Genomic DNA, 20,764 nt, shown 5'->3' with positions numbered 1-20,764 from the left:
GGTCCATAGTGGTGCTACTGAGACATTGAAGTCCCCCACCCAGAGTACATTCTGCACCCTTGTCACCCTCGGTGCTTCGTCCAAGTCATGTTCAACATGGAGGAGTACTGACTCATCAGCGGAGGGAGGGTGGTAGGTGGTAATCAGCAGGAGGTTTCCTTGCCCATGTTTGACCTGATGCCATGAGACTTTAAGGGGTCCGGAGTCAATGTTGAGGACTCCCAGGGCAACTCCCTCCCTACTGTATACCACTGTGCCGCCACCTCTGCTGGGTCTGTCCTGCCTGTGGGACAGGACATACCCGGGGATGGTGATTCCAGTGTCTGGGACATTGTCTGTAAGGTATGATTCCATGAGTATGACTACGTCAGGCTGTTGCTTGACAAGTCTGTGGGACAGCTTTCCCAACTTTGGCACAAGCCCCCAGATGTTAGTAAGGAGGACTTTGCAGGGTCGACAGAGCTCGGGTTTGCCGTTGTCGTTTCCAGTGCCTTGGTCGAGGCCGGGTGGTCCGTCTGGTTTCATTCCTTTTTATTGACTTTGTAGCGGTTATATACAACTGAGTGGCTTGCTAGGCCATTTCAGAGGGCATGTAAGAGTCAACCACAATTTTGACTCCTTCCTAACCTGTTCATATTCCCTTTTATCATTCTACCTTTATCATCTACATACCTAGTGTATCACTTTTCTTTAGTTTCAATTTTACCTGTCTCTTTATCCATCCATGGTCTTTCATTATTTATTAGTTTAGAGTTTTTTTGGAGAATACATTTCTCCTGGATTCTATTAATCACGTTTTAAAATATTTCCCATGCTGTTATTTTCCAGTTTAATTTTCCCTAGTCCCATTCTCATAATTAGCTTTTTATCAATCTATTACTGTGGCCTTTGTGCTATTATTTTCCTTCTCAATCTGCATCTCAAACATGATTATGATGTGATCGCTATTGCTTGATGTTGCTCTGCACTTACTTCTCTTATTTTTTTTTAATAGATACAGCACTGAAACAGGCCCTTCGGCCCACCGGGTCTGTGCCAACCTTCAACCACCCGTTTATACTAATCCTACACTAATCCCATATTCCTACCACATCCCCACCTTCCCTGTATTCCCCTACCACCTACCTATACTAGGGGCAATTTATAATGGCCAATTGACCTATCAACCTGCAAGTCTTTGGCTGTGGGAGAAAACCGGAGCACCCGGCGAAAACCCACGCGTTAACAGGGAGAACTTGCAAACTCCACACAGGCAGTATCCAGAATTGAACCTGGGTCGCTGGAGCTGTGAGGCTGCGGTGCTAACCACTGCACCACTGAGCTCCAGTATATTTCCCAGTAATAGATCCAGCAGTGATTCCTCCCGAGTTGGGCTTCTTACAGATGGGGTAAGAAAGGATACAATAAGTACACAATATTGTTACAACCGAGGTGGGAGGAGTGCCCTGTTTATTCCAGTTCCACTTCTCCACAGGTCAAAACATACAGTTAAATCATTTCCCACTTACCCATACGGTCAATCATAGACAATATTTTTATCCCAGAATTAAACACACCAACCAGGTTTCTTCAATAAATAACAAAATTATCAGTTTATTATAAAGCAAGTCTTAACCAGTAATGAAGTAAAGCATAAACACACAGATTGAAATATTAAAGTTACCTTTTTACTTTAGCTCCTCATACTCACACACCGGTTAACTGAAAAAATAAAGGGATTTTTATTCTTAGAGCTCTATTACGGATAAAAAAAAAACACTTGGGCTGAAAACCTGCTCATTCTTGAAGAAGCCACAGATGAGAAATGTTGTATTCCAACGCTGGCATACATTGTGGCCTCTGCACATGTAGACAGGTCACTGGGATCTTTTAGAACAGTTCGTTTCAGGTGGCATTGAGAATTAATTTAGCAGGCTTTTCTTCAAAGACAGGAGACGAGATAAGCAGACACAGTGCACTTCTCAGGGTCTTTTAGAGAGGTGCTGGAAAGCTGAGCTGGGTTGTGGTCTTCTCTCCTTCCTTGAGAATTCTCTTCTCTCCTTGGAAGTTCTCTCCCTTTTTTAATACAGTTCAACCCAACTCAAAACAATTCAAAAGTGAAACCGACAACAGGAGGTCAACATTTTGACCTCCATCAATCTTGACCTGTCACTTCTTTGTAAACAATTTCTCCAGGTGTCCAAAGTTCTCTGTTGTTTATTCAGCTGGAAGTCAGGTGGTTTCCCACAAAGGCTTGTTGTTGTTGTTGCTGAAAGTAAAAAGTGTTTTCCCAGAAAAGCTTGCTTTCCTCACAAGACTTCTCAGTGCCCCTTTTAAAAAACATTTCCAGGGACTGTTTTCTAAAGTCAAGTGGCCTTTACATGACCCCCTTTGAAAACCCTAAAGTTTAACATTTCTTCAATCTTTCAAAAATGGATCCTCAAAAAATATATTTAACACAACACAGAGGCTGTTTCCGAACAATATCCTAACTCCATTCCCTTTTCCCCTTTACCAACATCTACGCTTGCCAGTCTATTAGGGTGTAACTGAAATCTCACATGATCATTACTCTACATCTTCTACTCATTTTATTGTTTTATGCATTTCTTCATCCACTTCCGTTCCACTATTAGGCTCTCTTTAGAATACCAGTTAGTATGAGTGATTCCTTCTTATCCTTTATCTCAATTCATATGGATTATTTTTCTATCGTGCTGTTAGTGATGCCCTTTTTCTCTACTGGCATTAGAAAAAAAGTTGCCAATGGTCATTATTGTAGATTAGGAAGAGCAGTGGCCAAGGTTAGGTCCTTCAGGCACTTTGGCAGTAATGATAAAGTGGGTGGAAAGAGAAGTCATTGTAGGAGATTCCCTGGTTCCAACCATACAGGGAAGAGTGGGACCATTGGAAAGCCATCCCACTGAGCTGGTCCACAGAGGAGGGGTTTTGAAAGAGAATGGCGCAGAGAACCGTGTCAACAGCTGCAGAGATGGATGAGGTGCGGAAGTGCACCTTAGTCACAGTCATGTAAGGTATCATTTGTGACGTTGTTAGAGTAGCAGCAGGAGCGGAAACCTAATCGGAAATTTCAGACATGAAGTTATGACAAAAATGGGCACAGATTTAGGAAGCAACAACACATTCAAGGACATTAGTGAGGTAAGGGAGTGTTTTTTGAGGGGGTTGATCACATGATCTCTCAGCTACCTGGTAATCACATGATGTCTTGGGTATCTAGTGGTCACATGCCCTCCCAGCTATTTGGTGGTGACCTGCTCTTTGAAGTATACTTCGAAAGTATAATTCAGAAACTGGCCGTTCAGTCCAGTTCATTCATGTGGACATTCACCCTTCACATGAGCAAATAATCCCATATTTACCTTCCCTAATTCCAGATCTCTTCATCACCTTTTCCTTCATCCACTATCCAATCCAATTTTGAATGTTGACATCGTGCCTGAGGCAGAAACTAACTGTGGGAGTGAATTCCAGAGCCAATTCCGATATGAACTCTCCTGCTTCCAATGTATTTGTGAGTGTTCGTTTAAACATTAATCAATTGACTGTGTCTCTCTGATTTTACTCTGCGCCACATTGATTTCTTTGTTTATCCGTCTCCTTCAAGCCTATCTATGACTCTGTATTTCCCTGCCCCGATCGCGATGTTTAAAAGGTACTGATTTAATTTGTTCTGAATTTCCTTCCCATCCCAGTCTGGGACAAGTCAATTGTTACAACCTGAACTGATCTACTTTGGTCAGATTCTCGTTCTATGTTAAATGAGTTAATTCCCTCCTACTGATTTACAGTCAGATAGTCAGACACATGCATTACAGATTTACTCATTTATTCAACACCGCTGTGAACACAAGGAGCTCTCTCCTGAGATGAAGCATTGATATTAGAACAGGTAAGGGGGTCAGGCCTTCAGTTACACTGACAGTTACCAACTCTGGTTGAATGGATTCCTGGAGGTTTCATCACTAACCTCCCACTCCTATACTCCCACCATTGGTCACCCAACATGGGGATCCTCACAGTGCCCCACCTTCCCATGGCAACTGGAAAGCGAGTAGAGTCTTCATTATCCAATTGGATGGTCAACCAAACAGCCTTATTCCAATCTCCAATATTTTATAACCAATAAACAACTTCCATTTATATAACATCTTTAATGGAATAAAATTCCCCAATGTGGTTTACAGGAAGATTATGAAACAAAATTTGACACTGAGCCACAGAAGGAGATATTAGGGCAGATGACCAAACGCTTGGTCAAAGAGGTAAGCATTAAGGAGTGTCTTAAAGGAGGAAAGAGAGGTAGAGATGCAGAGATGCTTAGGGAGGGAATTCCAAAGCTTAGGGTCTTGGCAACTGAAAGTAAGGCCACCAATGGTGGAGCTATTAATATCAGGGATGCACAAGAGACCAGAACTGGTGGAGCGCAGAGATGTGAGCGGGTTTGTAGGGCTGAACGTGATTAGAGATGGCAAAGGGTGAGGCCATGGAGGGATTTGTAACAAAGATGAGAATTTTTAATTCAAGGTGTTGTTCAACCAGGAGCCAATATAGTTCAGCGTGCACAGGGGTCACAGCTGAACAGAACTTGGTGGGAGTAAGGAAATGAGCAGCAGTTTGGATAACCTTAAGTTTACGGAGGAAAGAATGTAAGAGATCAGCCAGGTGTGTGTTGGAATTGTCAAGGTTAGAGGTAACAAAGGCATGGATGAGCTGAGGCAGGGGCAATATTGGGCAATGTTAAGGTGAAAATAGGCAATCTCAGTAATGGTGCAGATGTGTGGTTAGAAGCTCATCTCCAGGTCAAATATATAACCCAGATTATGAACAGTCTGGTTCAGTGTCAGACAGTTGCCAGGGAGAGGGATGGAGTCGCTGCTGAGGGAGCAAAGTCTGTGATGTGGATTGAAGACAATGGCGTCAGTCTTCCCAATATTTAATTGGAGGAAATTTTTGTTCGTTCAATACTGGATGTCAGACAAGCTGTTTGATAACTTAGCAACAGTGGGAAAGTCGAGAGAGGTGGTGGTCAGTTGTTTCTGGGTGTCGTCAGAACTAATGTGTGAAAACTAATACTGCGCTTTCGGATAATGTCACTGAGGGACAGCATGTAGATGAGAAATAGGCAGGGACAAGGACAGATCCTTTGGGAACACCAGAAGTAATGGTGCAGGAGTGGGAAGGGAAGCCATTGATGGCAGTTCTCTAGTATCTGTCCTGTTGTAGCCAATGAAACCAGACAAGTGCAGTCACACCCAGCTGGATGATGGTGAAGAGGTACTGGAGGCTGCAGAAAGGTCAAGGAGGAATAGTTTACCTTCGTCACAGTCACATAGGCTGTCACTGGCGAGCTTGATAAAAGCTGTGTCACAAACATTGCTCCCCGACACTGTCTCACGGGTCTGCATACAGTGAGACTGGGTAAGCTTGGTGATGTTGCTGCAAATTCTGGAACAGGTATCACAATGGAACAGCTGCTCAGCTGCAGGGGGACAAGGCAGCCTGGAGACAGCTCTGAAGACCATCACAATGCTGGAGGACTTGACTTTGCTCCAGCCGATGTGGCTATGTCAGTGAAGCAGTTCTTGCAGCGATCATACTGTAAGAGAGGAGGAGATGGTGAAACTGCACTGGTACATGTCAATCTGGGAGGGTTTCCATCCCGTGTGGAGACTCTGGTGAAGCTCTAGAGAGGAGGAGTAGGTGAAACATTCCTGGCACACGTCACACTGGAAGGGTTTGCCTCCCATGTGAGTACGTTGATGTTCCAGGAGATCAGGCAAATGTCTGAAAGCTTTGTTACACAACTCACACCCAAACAGTTACTCCCCTGTGTGAATCTTCTCGTGTTCCAGGGGGTGGGATGGGTGCATGAAGGCTCTGTCACACACCTCATACCTGAAGGGTTTCTCCCCCATGTGAATCCTCTGGTGTAGCAGAAGGTGGGACGGGTGCATGAAGGCTTTGTCACACACCTCACACCTGAAGGGTTTCTCCCTTGTGTGGGTCCTATGGTGATCCAGGAGGTTCGATGAGCGTCTGAAGGCTTTATCACACATGGTACACCTGAAGGGTTTCTCCCCTGTGTGGATCCTGTGGTGATCCAGGAGGTTTGTTGAGCGTGTGAAGGCTTTATCACACAACTCACACTTATAGGGTTTCTCTCCCGTGTGAATTCTCTGGTGTTGCAGCAGGCTCGAGGGGTGTGGGAATGCTTTCTGGCAAACCTCACAGCTGAAGGGTCTCTCCCCTGTGTGGATACTATGATGGCGACGGAGGGTCGATGAATCAATGAAGGCTTTATCACACACCTTACATTTGAAAGGTCTCTCCCCTGTGTGGATGCGCTGGTGTATCAGGAGGGTAGATGAATGTGTGAACCCTTGGTCGCAAACTTCACAGCGGAAAGGTTTCTCCTCCATGTGCACTCGCTGGTGGACCAGGAGGGTGGACGACCTCACAAAATCCTTGTCACACACCTCACACCTGAAGGGTTTCTCCCCTGTGTGCGTCCGCTGGTGTTGTCGGAGAGCTGAGGAGTGTGTGAAGGCTTTATCGCAAATCTGACAGCTGAACCTCCTGTCTCTTTGGTGGATGCGCTGGTGCTGCAGAAGGGTTGAAGAGCGAGTGAAGGACTTGTCACACACTTCACACCTGAAGGGTTTCTCCCCTGTGTGGGTCCTCTGGTGATCCAGGAGATACGATGAGCGTCTGAAAGCTTTATCACACACCTCGCACTTGAAGGGTTTCTCTCCTGTATGAATCCTCTGGTGTTGCAGCAGACTTGAGGAACATGTGAATGCTTTCTGGCAAACCTCACAGCTGAAAGGTCTCTCCCCTGTGTGGATCCTGTGATGGCGAAGGAAAGTCGATGAATCCGTGAAGGTCTTATCACAAACCTCGCACTTGTAAGGTCTCTCCCCTGTGTGGATCCTGTGATGGCGAAGGAGAGTCGATGACTGCATGAAGGTCTTATCACAAACCTCGCACTTGAAAGGTCTCTCCCCTGTGTGGATCCGCTGGTGAATCAGGAGGGTAGATGAATGTGTGAAACCTTGATCGCAAATCTCACAACGGAAAGGTTTCTCCCCCGTGTGCACTCGCTGGTGGACCAGGAGGGTGGACGACTTCACAAAAGCTTTGTCACACACCTCACACCTGAAGGGTTTCTCCCCTGTGTGCAAACGCTGGTGTTGGTGGAGAGCTGAGGAGTGTGTGAAGGCTTTGTCACTCATCTGACAGCTGATCTTCCTCTCCCCTGTGTGTGTGTGTGCTGGTGTAGCAGTAAGATCAAAGACTGAGTGACAGATTTGTCACACACTTCACACCTGAAGGGCCTCTCCCCTGTGTACGTGCACTGGTGAACCTGCAAGCTCAAGGTCACAAACGCTTGTTGTGAAACTCACACTGCAGCAGCTTCTCGCTAGTGTGAATATGTTGGTGGTGTAGAAGTGTCAATGGGTGTGTGAAGACCCTGACACACACCTCACACCTGAACGCTCTCTCCCCTGTGTGAATGCGCTGGTGTTGTAAAAGATTGGACAACTTTGGGAAAGTTTTATTGTAAATGTCACACGTGAAGGGTTTCTCCTCTGTGTGGGTTCTCTGATGGACCAGGAGGTGGGATGATTGAGAGAGAGTTTTGTCACACACCTCGACTTTGAACAGTTTCTCCCCTGTGTGGTTGTGTTAGTGTTTCAGGAGGTACGATAACCATACAAAGATCTTCTTGCACACTTCACACTAGAACCACCTCTCCTCTGTATTGATGGATTGGGGATTCACAGGGCCTGATGAACTTGCAGAGACTCTGTCAAATTGTCCACATTCAATTGTTTTCTCTGCCATGTAGCTGCCCTCGTGTTACAGGAGACACAATGGTGTCACTAAGACTGTCTACACTCTCACCGTCTGTGGATGAGGAGGTCCAACAATCATATAAAGCCCTCAGCAAACGTCAGACACCTGTCAGGATCTGCCAATGCATCACAAGGTATAATGAACACTCAAAGTCCTCCTCACAGTCGGAGCAGTCCTTACGCCCCTCACCGTGAATGACCTTTCACCTGAGTGGATGTTCCAGTGTTTCAGGAACACCAATGACTGTGTGAAAACCACTGCTTGTGGAACTTGAGAGACTTCTTTCCAATCTCACCCGCTACACTCCCTCCATCTCCTGGACAGACTGATATCCCACAGCCAAACCAATGGAAATGTTGGTTTTGATTGGACGCTGGACACTGGTCAGTTTCACTTCACCTGACCAATCAGATTTATTGGAGATGCTTTTTCTGTGGAGTTGTCCCTGGGGTGATGTCCGGGATCTCCTCAGGTCTTGGCTGGGAGTGGTGTCTATCCTCTCTCTATTCTCTGATTTAATACAGTGAGATACTCCTGTAACACAATAAAATAATGAGTGAGTTTCCTCCGATTCTCTCCTGTCTCTGAAGCTGCTGACCCCTCACTGGGAGACTGGTGCCCAGGGAGGGTCAGCAGGTTACTGAACTGTGGGGGCAGTAAATGTGGATCAATGGATTTAGCCTGGAATGCCCGTGTTGGATTTTTTGAAAACCTAAAAAAGAACTTGCATTTATATAGCACCTTTCATGACTACCGGCTGTCCCAAAACACTTTACAGCCAATGAAGTACGTTCGAAGTGCAGTCACTGTTTATAATGTTGGAAATGCAGCAGTCAATTTGTACACAGCAAGCTCCCACAAACAGCAATGTGATAATGACCAGCTAATCTGTTTTTGTGATGTTGATTGAGGGATAAATATTGACCAGGACCCCGGGGATAACTCCCCTGCTCTTCTTTGAAATAGTGCCCTGTGATCTTTTATGTCCACCTGAGTGGACAGCGGGAGCCTCAGTTTAACACCCTCAGTACTGCACTGGAGTGTCAGCCTCAGTGCTCAAATCTCTGGAATGGGCCTTAAACCCACAACCTTCTGACTCCGAGGTGAGAGTGTTAACTAAACCACGGCTGACAATAACTTAGAATATTTCTGTTGTACTAGATTCAGTTCCTAAGAGGTTAAGTCCCAAGGCTGTGGACAGAATGCTTTTCCCACTCGAAGCTGCAGCCTGGAAGTTTGATTTGATTTAAAGTGGTAACTAGTTAGAGCTGCAGGTGTCAGTATTGTCTTTGTGTCTGGGTTCCTGAAGCTGTGAAACATGGTAAAGACCCAGGTGTCAGCTGGAATAGACATCTTAAAACATTGTCTTCAATCAGTACTGCTTATTAACCATTCTACTTTCATTAACTCATCGGAGTTATATTGTTTGTCCACAGTTCTAACAGTATGTGAGGAATAACCCACTGTTCCCAGGAAATCTCACACCTGTTAGTTTTAGTGAGATTATTGAGCGTGTTTCAAATCCCTCCATGTCCTCGCCCCTCCCTATCTCTATCACCTCCTCCAGCCCCACAACCCTCTGAGATATCTGCACTCCTCTAATTCCAGCCTCTTGAGCATCCCCGATTGTAATAACTCCACCATTGGTGGCCCTGCCTTCAACTGTCTGGGCTGTAAACTCTGGAATTTCCTGTCTGAACCTCTTCACCTCTCTCTCCTCCTTTAAGAGGCTTCTTAAAATCCATCTCCTTGACCAAGAGTTTGGTCATGTCTCCTAATATCTCCTTATATAGACTGGTCTTGTGGTTTATTTGATAACATTCCTGTGAAGTGCCTTTGGACGTTAAATGTGCTATAAAAATGCAGGTTGTTGTTGAGGGAGGCCCTCTTTAGCCCTATTGGGTTTCCAAGTATCCACACCCACATGGTCCCCGACACACAGCATCTGGTGACATTTCTCCAGCATCACTGTGAGTCCTGCCTCCTGTAACTGGATATCTTCAATATGAATCACAGAATCATAGAGCAGCTTCAGCACAGAAAGAGGCCATTCGACCCGTCGTGTCTGTGTCAGCTCTCTGCAAGAGCTACTCACCTCGTCCTACTCCACCACCCTTTCCCTGTAGCCCTGTAATTTTTTCTATTTAGATGATTATCCAGTTCTGTTTTGAAAGCCATGATTGAATCTGCCTTCACCACACTCTCAGTCAATGAATTCCAGATCCTAACCACTGGATGTATGAAACAAGTTTTCCCTCATGTCACTGTTGCTTCTTTTGTCAATCACCTTAAATCAATGTCCTCTTGTTCTTGACCCTTGCACCAATTCGAACAATTTCTCCCTATCTACTCTGTAGAGAGTGCTCATGATTTTGAACACCTCTAACAAATCTCTTCTGAACCTTCTCATCCCTGATGGAACAGCTTAGAACCAAAGAAAAATTATGGCACAGAAGAAGGCCATTCAGCCCATTGTATCTGCGCCGGCTGAAAAAAACTAGCCACCCAATCTAATCCCACCTTCCAGCACCTGGTCCATAGCCTTCAGCACTTCAGGTGCCTGTCCAGGAACCTTTTGAATGAGTTGAGGGTTTCTACCTCCGCCACTGAACTGGGCAGTGAATTCCAGACACCCACCACCCTCTGGGTGCAACAGCTTTTCCTCATGTTCCCGCTAATCCTTCAACTAATCACCTTAAATCTGTGTCCCCTGGTAATTGACCTCTCCGCTAGGGGAAACAGGTCCTTCCTGTCTACTCTATCTAGGCCCGTCATAATTTTGTACCCCTCAATTAAGTCACCCCTTCAGCCTCCTCTGTTCGAAGGAAAACAACCCCAGCCTATATAATCTTTCCTCATAGCTGCAACTTTCAAGCCCTGGTAACATTCTTGTAAATCTCCTCTGTACTCTCACCAGAGCAATTATGTCCTTCCTGTAATGTGGTGGCCAGAACAGTTTGCAATACTCTAGCTGTGGCCCAACCAGCGTTTTATACAGTTCTAGCATTACATCCCTGCTTTTGTATTCTATATCACGGCCAATAAAGGAAAGCATTCCATATGCCTTCTTCACCACTCTGTCTACCTGCACTGCCACCTTCAGGGACCTGTGGACATGCACTCCAAGGTCTCTCACTTCTTCTACCCCTCTCAATATTCTCCCGTTTATTGTGTATTCCCTTGCTTTGTTTGCCCTCCCCAAATGCATTGCCTCACATTTCTCCGGATTGAATTCCATTTGCCACTTTTCCACCCACTCAACCAAACCACTGATATAAATCTGGAGGCTCTTCACTATCAACAACACGGCCAATTTTTGTGTCACCTGCAAATTTCCCAATCATGCCTCCCACATTTAAGTCCAAATCATTAATATATACCACAAACAGCAAGGGACCCAACACTGAGCCCTGTGCAACGCCACTGGAAACCGCTTTCCATTCGCAAAAACATCTGTTGACTACGACCCTTTGTTTCCTGTCACTGAGCCAATTTTGGATCCAACCTACCACATTCCTCTGTATCCCAGGAGCTTTCATTTTTCTGACCAGTCTGCCATGCGGGACCTTGTCAAAGGCCTTCCTAAAATCCATGTAGACCACATCCACTGCACTACACCCATCAATCCTCCTTGTTACTTCCTCAAAAAATTCAATCAAGTTAGTAAGCCACGACCTTCCCTTAACAAATCCATGCTGATTATCCCTGATGAATTTGTGCCTATCTAAGTGGTAGTTTATCCGATCTCTCAGAATTAATTCTAATAATTTTCCCACTACTGAGGTCAGACTGACTGGCCTATAATTATTTGGCCTATCCCTCGCACCCTTTTTAAACAATGGTACAATGTTCCCAGACCTCCAGTCCTCTGGTACCTCGCCTGTATCTAGTGAGGATTTGAAGATGATCCTCACAGCATCTGCTATTTCCTCCCTGATTTATTTTAACAACCTGGGATACAAATCCATCCGGCCCTGGTGTCTTATCCACTTTTAAGGATGTCAGACCCTATAGTACTTCCTCTCTCATTATGCTTATCGTATTTAATATTCCACACTCTATCTTTGAGTACAATGTCTGCATTATCCCTCTTCTTCTCCAGTCTATCCATGTAACTGAAGTCCCTCACCCCTGGAACCACTCTCTTAAATCTTTTCTGCATCCTCTCTAATGCCTACACATTTTTCCCCAGAGTATTGTGCCCAGAACTGGCTTGATCAAGCTTGCCTCAATCCTACCAACATCAAGCTGTACCATCTGTGTACTCTCCACTCTCTCACCCCCTCCGTCAGCCCTTGGGTCCCTGCTCTCTCCCTCTGTAGCTTGCTCTCTCTCCCCGTCGGTCCCTGCTCTCTCTCTCACCCAGAGTCCCTGCACACCCTCTTTTTCTCTCCCTCCCAGGACTCCTGCTCTCTCTCTGCCTAGGTCTGCTCTCTCTCACTCTTTTCACCACACCCCATCCTGCGTGTAGTATAAGGGTCTGAAAGGATTAATGTTTGGGAAGGTAAGAGTAACATCTCCCACCATGATGAAGACAGAAGGGATCACATATGTAATAGCCTTGGGCGGAAGTAAGAAGCATCATGAGTAGCAGAAGCTAAACAGACTTATGGAAAATATCTATAGTACATGTAAATATAATAAATGATTTGTTTAGATTTACAACACCTCCAAGATCTCTGTAAACCAAGCTCAACCTAGCACTTAAAATGCGAGCAACACAATGTAATACTGAGGGTCCTGCTCTCCCTCTCTTTCTCCCACATGTTCCAATTCACTCGCACGAAAAGCACCCCTCAGCTCTCTCTATCTCTCTTTTCCCACCACCGCCTACACCACGTCCCTGCTAGCTCAGGGTCCATGCACTCTCCCCATCTTTTCTCTTCCCACACTCCCCCCAACCCACCTCCAGGATTCCATGCTCTCTCTCTTTCTCTCACCCCCCCCACGCACACCACCAACCCACTGCCCAGGTCCATGCTCAAGCTCCCTCGCTCTCACCTCATAGTCCCTGATCTCGTTCCCTCTTTCTCTCTCTGTCTCCACCACCCCAGCACAATGCTCTCCCCTTCCACCCCTCACACCCTCTCCAATCCCCCCAACCCTGGTTCCCTCTTCTCTCTCTCTCTCTCTCACTCAGTTAAAGTGAGGCAGCCTGTTAACAGAGGGTGAACAAGCGGCACTTAAAATAACTGAAACATCTTAATTAGTTAATTCAAATACAACTTGGAAAGAGTCAAAGAGAAATGACATTCAGTCCTGAACATTAGTGTGGATATTATGGGATACAAACTGCACAAACTCTGCTCCTTTACTCACTGGATATTCAGTCCTGATCATTAGTGTGGATATTATGGGCGGCACAGTGGCGCAGTGGTTAGCACCGCAGCCTCACAGCTCCAGTGACCCGGGTTCAATTCTGGGCACTGCCTGTGTGGAGTTTGCAAGTTCTCCTTGTATCTGCGTGGGTTTCCTCCGGGTGCTCCGGTTTCCTCCCACAGCCAAAAGACTTGCAGGTTGATAGGTAAATTGGCCATTATAAATTGCCCCTAGTATAGGTAGGTGGTAGGGGAATATAGGGACAGGTGAGGATGTGGTAGAAATATGGGATTAGTGTAGGATTAGTATAAATGGGTGGTTGATGGTCGGCACAGACTTGGTGGGCCGAAGGGCCTGTTTCACTGCTGTATCTCTAAATCTAAATCTAAAAAAATTATGGGATACAATCTGTACAAACTCTGCTGCTTCACTCACTGGATATTCAGTATGGATATTATGGGATACAATCTGTACAAACTCTGCTCCTTCACTCACTGGATATTCAGTCCTGAACATTAATGTGGATATTATGGGATACAATCTGTACAAACTCTGCTCTGTCACTCACCGTCTCTTCGCTTGGTTTTCAGTCCCTGTCAGGAAGGAACCAGCTGCGGAAGAGGAAGAGGCAGGAATGAGCCGATTGGTTGGATTTTCTGATTGACAGCGCTCGCAACCAATCGGAGACTTAATTACACGATAATTCCACAGTGGGTGGGGATTTCAATCATTGTGCTCAGCCAATCAGAGAGGTGAATGTGGGTGTTGCTCTTGTTACTGTGAGACTGTGTAAATTGAATGCAGTCAATGAGAGAGGCAGCAGCAGAGTTACTGTTCACTCATTGACAGCTTTGGAGATGGAGGAGCTGCTGGAACAGCTTCAGTGTCACCCAGGTGACAGCTGCTGATTCACTTTCCCAGTGACTGACTCCTGGTCCTGACACACATTGAGGGAAATCTGAAGACCCAAAAAAACACTGGCTTCCCACTGGCTGACTGCATGTGGCATTTCTCAATCCAGTGTGTCGCCTGACAACGCAGAGCATGTACAGAGCGATTCCTGACATTTTCAGTGGGTCGGAACATTTGCCAGCTGGCCAGTATTAATCTGCGCATTACCCCTCAATGGCTATCACTGCTTCCACTCCCCCACAAAACAAAGCGACTGCAAATACTCAATACTCTAAAACATAGAAAATAGGAGCAGGGGCAGGTCATTCGGCCCTTCGGGCCTGCTCCGCCATTCAACAAAGATCATGACTGATGTCTAATTCAGTACCCTGTTTTCACTTTTTCCCCATATCTTTTGATCCCTTTGGCATTAAGAAATATATCTATTTCCTTCTTGAATATATTTAATGATTTGGCCTCCACTGCCTTCTGCAGTAGAGAATTCTACAGGTTCACCACCCTCTGAGTGAAGAGATTTCTCCTCATCTCTATTCTAAATGGCATACACTGTATCCTGAGACTGTGACCCCTGGTTCTGGATTCCCCAGCCATCGGGACCATCCTCCCTGCATCTAGCTTTTCTAGTCCTGTTAGAATTTTATTGTGAAGGGAGTAAAAAGAGTATGCCAAAAAAGCTACAAAACTGCTTTTAATGAAAGAAGGAAATAAATAGAGTCTAGCGGCAAGATTTCACAGGGGCAAATGGTGACTATAGCAGATGTCAATGTGAGGCTGAAAAGTGCGGGAAACTTCTGATACTGGAGGGAATTTTTAAAAATACCAAACTAAAAGCAATGGATCTTAAATTCACAATTCCAGAGAGATTTGGATACATGAAAGGACCAAATCAAACTCAAAATCGGTCACTCTGGGGAAAAAGACTTTTGAGATATAGAATTGCTTCAAAATTAGACAGCTAGTCTGAAGCAGAGCAAGTTAACACATTGCTGTATTCCATTGGAGCAATAGCAGACGATGTTATTAGAAGACAGGGCATTAATGACACATCAGATAAATTTCATGAAGTTTTAAAAGCCTTTGATAGTTATTTCAAACTACGGGGCAATAAGATTCTAGAAAGGGCAAAATTGAACAGAAGGGTACAGAAACCAGGTGAAATGGTGGATTCTTTTATTAATGACCTTTACAGACGGGCGGCGCAGTGGCGCAGTGGTTAGCACCGCAGCCTCACAGCTCCAGGGACCCGGGTTCAATTCTGGGTACTGCCTGTGTGGAGTTTGCAAGTTCTCCCTGTGTCTGCGTGGGTTTTCTCCGGGTGCTCCGGTTTCCTCCCACAAGCCAAAGACTTGCAGGTTGATAGGTAAATTGGCCATTATAAATTGCCCCTAGTGTAGGTAGGTGATAGGGAAATATAGGGACAGGTGGGGATGTGATAGGAATATGGAATTAGTGTAGGATTGGTATAAATGGGTGGTTGATGGTTGGCACAGACTCGGTGGGCCGAAGGGCCTGTTTCAGTGCTGTATCTCGAAACTAAACTAGCTGGAGGATCTGAATATAGAGAACTAAAAGCAGAATTAATAAGAGACTGCATTGTAGTAGGTATTGTTGATGAATCCGTTTCCGATTTATTGCAGTTTAAGGAAAACTTCACCCTAGACAAAGATATTCATCTGATGAGACAAGCAGAGGTCTGGAAGAAGAACAAAGCAATCCTGAAGGTGAAAAACGACCTTGGTTCAGGAAACCTCCATCCACCGTACATTTCCTTAATCAGAGGGCTGTAAAAGTAGCACCAGAAAAGAAGGTACACGGGGGGGTGGTAGTTGCTGGTGGATGTACAAGACCGCCAGGAAACCCTGCCATCACTGTGGCATCAAAAAGACCCACAAGTGGGAACAGTGTTCTGTAAACAAAGCAGAATGCTTCCACTGTATGAAAATAGGTCACTTTGGGAAGGTGTGCCAAAGTAAAATCTCTACTGCCACAGCTTCTAAAGTAAAAGTCTTCAGGCATAGAGTTGTGAATGAAGTTGAACAATCTCCATCAGGAGAGAAATCAGAAAACTTCCTTGGTAAGATCAGTGATTCTAATCAGGCAATTTGGCCAGCAGATATACATATCACAATTTTAAACTAGACACTGGAGCAAGCGTAACAATCTTATCAGACAATGAACCGTGGTTATCAATGCATTATCTGCAAGCAACAGAAACTCAGTTATATAGCCCAGGGGGGATTGAACTGAAAGTCAAGGAAAAGCTGCAGGCAACACTACAGTACAAGGGAAAGCAGAATTTGAAAATACTGTGTCACGAGCATGTGCTATGTCGAATGAAGATTTTCTTAATCCATCGGCTTGACACCTGAATTAAATGTTTAAAAAGGTGACTTCTAGCAGCTAAAATGGCCACTGAAATTTGCATCAAAATCCCTTCCATTCCAAAGCATTGAGAGGGAGTCAGGATGTCTGGCCAGTCCCCTCCAGAACAATGACTTGGGAAGTTTAGAGTACATCACCTGGCCAGTCCCCATTAACAAGACATTGAAAGCAAATAATTTGGGACATTACACTGGTGGGGAAGAACCACTCAAAGGTAATCACTTGAACAATGGGAACCTGATTGAGAGAAGGGAATTCCTAGGCATGAACTAATTGAGTTGCAAGATGAAATACACACTGGGCCATAATATGACAGGCCCACTATTTCTGTGTTTTAAGCTGTGTTGTTTTCTCTTCAGGAGACAAGCAATTGGACACTGATCAGAGGATGCCCAAATGGGGTCCACCTCTCTCTCTCTACCCAGTCCACCTAGCAAGTTTCGAGCCCTGCCTTCTGGCTTAACTACCTAAGTCTATCATTGCTGCAGATGCAGATCCTGTGAAGGAAACTATCGGCATCGCTGTTCTCCAGGAAAACCCCAAATCTGCTGTCCACCTCTGCAAGCCGGAAACCTCAGGACCACCGTGATCAGCCAGAAGACAACCGAGTCACCAACCTCCAGAGACTGCATACCCCCTTTTATTGTTCTGGATTCTAAATCAACAAATCCTTTCCCACTCTGTAACCTATTTTTCTGTGTGCATGTGAAAGTTGGAGTGTAGTTTATTATTTTATTTAGATCATTTTAAGCACAATAAAGCTAACCTCTTTGTTAAACTCAAGAAATCTTGTCTGGTTCTTTTATGATCATAGCACGTAACCAGTTGGACACTCACTGTGGTCAAACAAGGAGAGGGAAAAGAGGGGAGCCCATCAACCCCTCCTCACTGTATGTTCTACGGAATCAAGAATTTTCTCTCTTAAGTAGAAGGGCTTGTATTAACTTTCATCTTATAAAAAAAAATGGAAGAAGTTAAGCAACAAGAATCCAGGAGTCACTTACAAAACGATGTTCCAAAATTATTTACTGGCCTAAGAAGACTGAAGACCAAATATAACATTACATTAAGAAAAGACGCTAAACCAGCACGTCTCTTCATGCCGAGGAAGATACCGCACCCACTAATGAAGCAAGTCCAACATCAGCTAGAAGAGATGACCAGGATGGGAGTCATTCTCCTGACACTGAACCCTCAGAGTGGTGCTCGCGAATGGTTCTAGTTCCGAAACCTCATGGTACTCTTCGCATTTGTGTAGATGCAACTCAACTTAATAAGTAAGAGAAGTTCATCTGATGTCCCCAGTGGACGAAACTTTGGCAAGATTGTCCAAAAGTACCATGCTCACGAAGCTGGATGTGCATTGTGGCTTTTGTCAAGTTCCATTGGATAAGAAGTCAAGGTTATTGACAAACTTCATTACTCCGTTTGGAAGATTTTGTTTTAATCGTCTACCATTCGGCATAACATCAGCACCAGAAATATTCCAAAGAACTATGTCAAACATTCTGCAGGGCCTTAAAGGAATAATATGCCATATGGACGACATCTTAGTCCATGGTGAATCCATTGAAGAACACGACAAGAGGGTGAGAGCAGTTTTGAATCGTCTACAAGAAAAAGGCCTGACACTTAATTAACCGTTGGAATTTTCGAGAATGTCTTTGTTTTTTTAGGACACATCATTAGTAGCAATGGCATAATGGCAGACCCGCAAAAGATAAAGGCCATTAGTGAATTCCCACTTCCTACTTCTGTCCAAGATCTTCAACAATTCCTTGGAATGGTTAATCAGTTGCCAACATTTTTACCCAATCTAGCTCAAGTTACTGAACCCTTACAACAACTATTAAGGAAAGCTCAAGCATGATGCTGGGATGCACATCAGGAGCAAGTATTTCAAAGGATCAAGGAGATGCTGAATTTACCGGATATCTTAGCGCACTATAACCCTTCACTGCCAACCACAATTGCAGCTGACGGCTCATCTACAGGGATAGGGGCAGTCCATTTTCAAGAACAGCCAGATTGATGTCCATGAGTGGTTCATTATGCATCACAAGCGTCGTCTGATTCTGAAATGAGGTATGCCGCCAAAGAGAAAGAAGCTCTCGCAGTCTCATGGGCTTGTGAGAAGTTCTTATATTATATTAGTGGATTAAAGGTTGTCATAGAGACAGACCACAATCCCTTAGTTTCCTTACTTGATGAAAAGGAACTCGCTAGGATGTGTCCAAGAATTCAGAGATTCCAGTTGAGGCTAATGAGGTTCACGTACGAAACGGTATGCGTGCGGGGCAAGCAACAAACGACAGCAGATGCATTGTCCAGAGCTACTGTTGACCATCCTACGCAACAGGATATTAACTTTATTAATGAGACTGAGTCATATTCTCAGTTCACTGCATCACATCAGCTGGCAAATTTGAAAAAGCACCAAAAATTCATCATGCTCAGATGCAAGCTAAGGAATGTATGTATAGTCACCAATATTGCAAGCAATGTTGGCCACAGCAGTGTCCCAGTGATAAGAGGATGAAAATCTTCTTTGAACACGAAAGACACTTTATTATTGTGGATTATTTGCTGGTATATGACGAGAGACTGGTGATTCCAGAGTCACTCCATGTAGACATCTTGGAGAAAATACACCAGGGCCACATGATTATAATGAAATATACAGCATAGGCTTAATTGTCTGTGTGGTGGCTGGTAATATTGAAAGATAAAGAAGAAATGATTTCTAATTGCCAGGTATGCACAGTGCCAGGGTTCGGGACATCTGCTCAGGGCTGGACAGGAACTTGGAATGAGAGAGGGAGGATCCAGTTGTCTCAGTCCATGTAGATACCAACAACATGGGTAGGACTAGGAAAGAGGTTCTGTTTAGTCAGTATGAGGAGCTAGGCACCAAATTGAAGAGCAGAACCTCAAGGATAATAATCTCTGGATTATTACCTGAGCCATGTACCAATTGACAGAGGGCATATAAGATTAGTGAAATAAATACGTGGCTCAAAGACTGGTGTGGGAGAAGTGGGTTTCGGTTCATGGGGCACTGGCACCAGTATTGGGGAAAGTGGGGGCTGTACCGTTGGGCCGGTACACTGGGACCAGTGTTCTAGCCAACTGTATAACTAGGGAAGTAGAGAGTGCTTTGAACTAAAGGGCTGGGGGAGGTGGTGAGGGATCAAACTTGAGTAGATGAAGCAAATCAAGGGGTAGAGTCAAAGCAGAAGAGCAGAATAGTAATATGGGAAATGATGGCCAGAGAATGGCAGAAAGGGACAGAGAGAAAAAAAAACCTAAGAACACACCAACAGTCGAGACTAGATGTTACAAAGATAACAAAAAAAAACTAAAGGCTCTGTATCTAAATGCACGTAGCATTCATAACAAAGTAGACAAACTGATAGCGCACATTGAAGTAAATAAATATGATCTGATAGCCATTACAGAGACGTGTCTGCAGAATGACAAGTATTGAGGGGTATATGACATTCAAGAAGAATAAGAAGCGAGGTAAGGGTGGAGGGATAGCACTGTTAATCAAGAATGACATTGGTGCAATAGTTAAAGATGACCTTGATTCAGGAGATCAGGATGTAGAATCGGTTTGGGTGGAGATGAGGAATAGTAGGGGAAAGAAGTCACTAGTGGGAGTGGTCTACAGGCCCCCGAACAGTAATCACAATGTAGAACAAAGTATGCAAGAAGAAATATTGGGTGCTGGTGATAAAGGGACGGCAATTACCATGGGTGATTTTAATCTACATATAAACTGGAAAAATCAGATATGCAATAGCAGCCTGGATGAGGAGTTCATAGAATGCTTTCGAGATAGTTTCTTAGAGCAGCATATTCTGGAACCAACCAGACAGCAGGTTATATTAGACTTGTGTTACGACCAACGCTCCAGTCAAAGCCCCCAATTAAAATATATGATTCTGTTTGTGGTGGGAGAGACACACTATTAATTCAATCCCATCACTACACAGATCGCCGAACATATCATTTAAACTTTCCAAATTAAAGAAAGATCCAGCCAACTTGTACCATCTATTAACCCCCGAATGAGGCTAATCAAACCAGGTATCTTTAAATCAACAAATTAACTCTTTAATTAGCAGAACTAAATTCTTAAACACTATGATGATATAAACAACATTTATAATCGAAAAAATTAGAGTCCTTGCAAATTTACAGTCCAATGTTGCTTGAAGTCCTCATAGAATGTTGCTTTCCTTCTCCAGCGAATTTCAACAATTAACTTGCAAACACTTTCAACAGA

The 20,764-nt window shown here is 44.6% G+C and overlaps 1 pseudogene; it reads right to left on the bottom strand.

Moving 5' to 3' along the window:
• Positions 1-1,459: 1,459 nt before the first annotated feature.
• Positions 1,460-20,764, bottom strand: part of LOC137345850 (zinc finger protein 729-like) — a 41,846-nt pseudogene continuing 22,541 nt past the window's right edge.

This window comes from Heterodontus francisci, chromosome 29 (assembly GCF_036365525.1).
Source record: "Heterodontus francisci isolate sHetFra1 chromosome 29, sHetFra1.hap1, whole genome shotgun sequence".
NCBI classification, from domain to species: Eukaryota; Metazoa; Chordata; class Chondrichthyes; order Heterodontiformes; family Heterodontidae; genus Heterodontus; species Heterodontus francisci.
The sequence above is the reverse complement of the archived record's forward strand: the minus strand, read 5'-3'. Positions and strand labels throughout refer to the sequence as shown.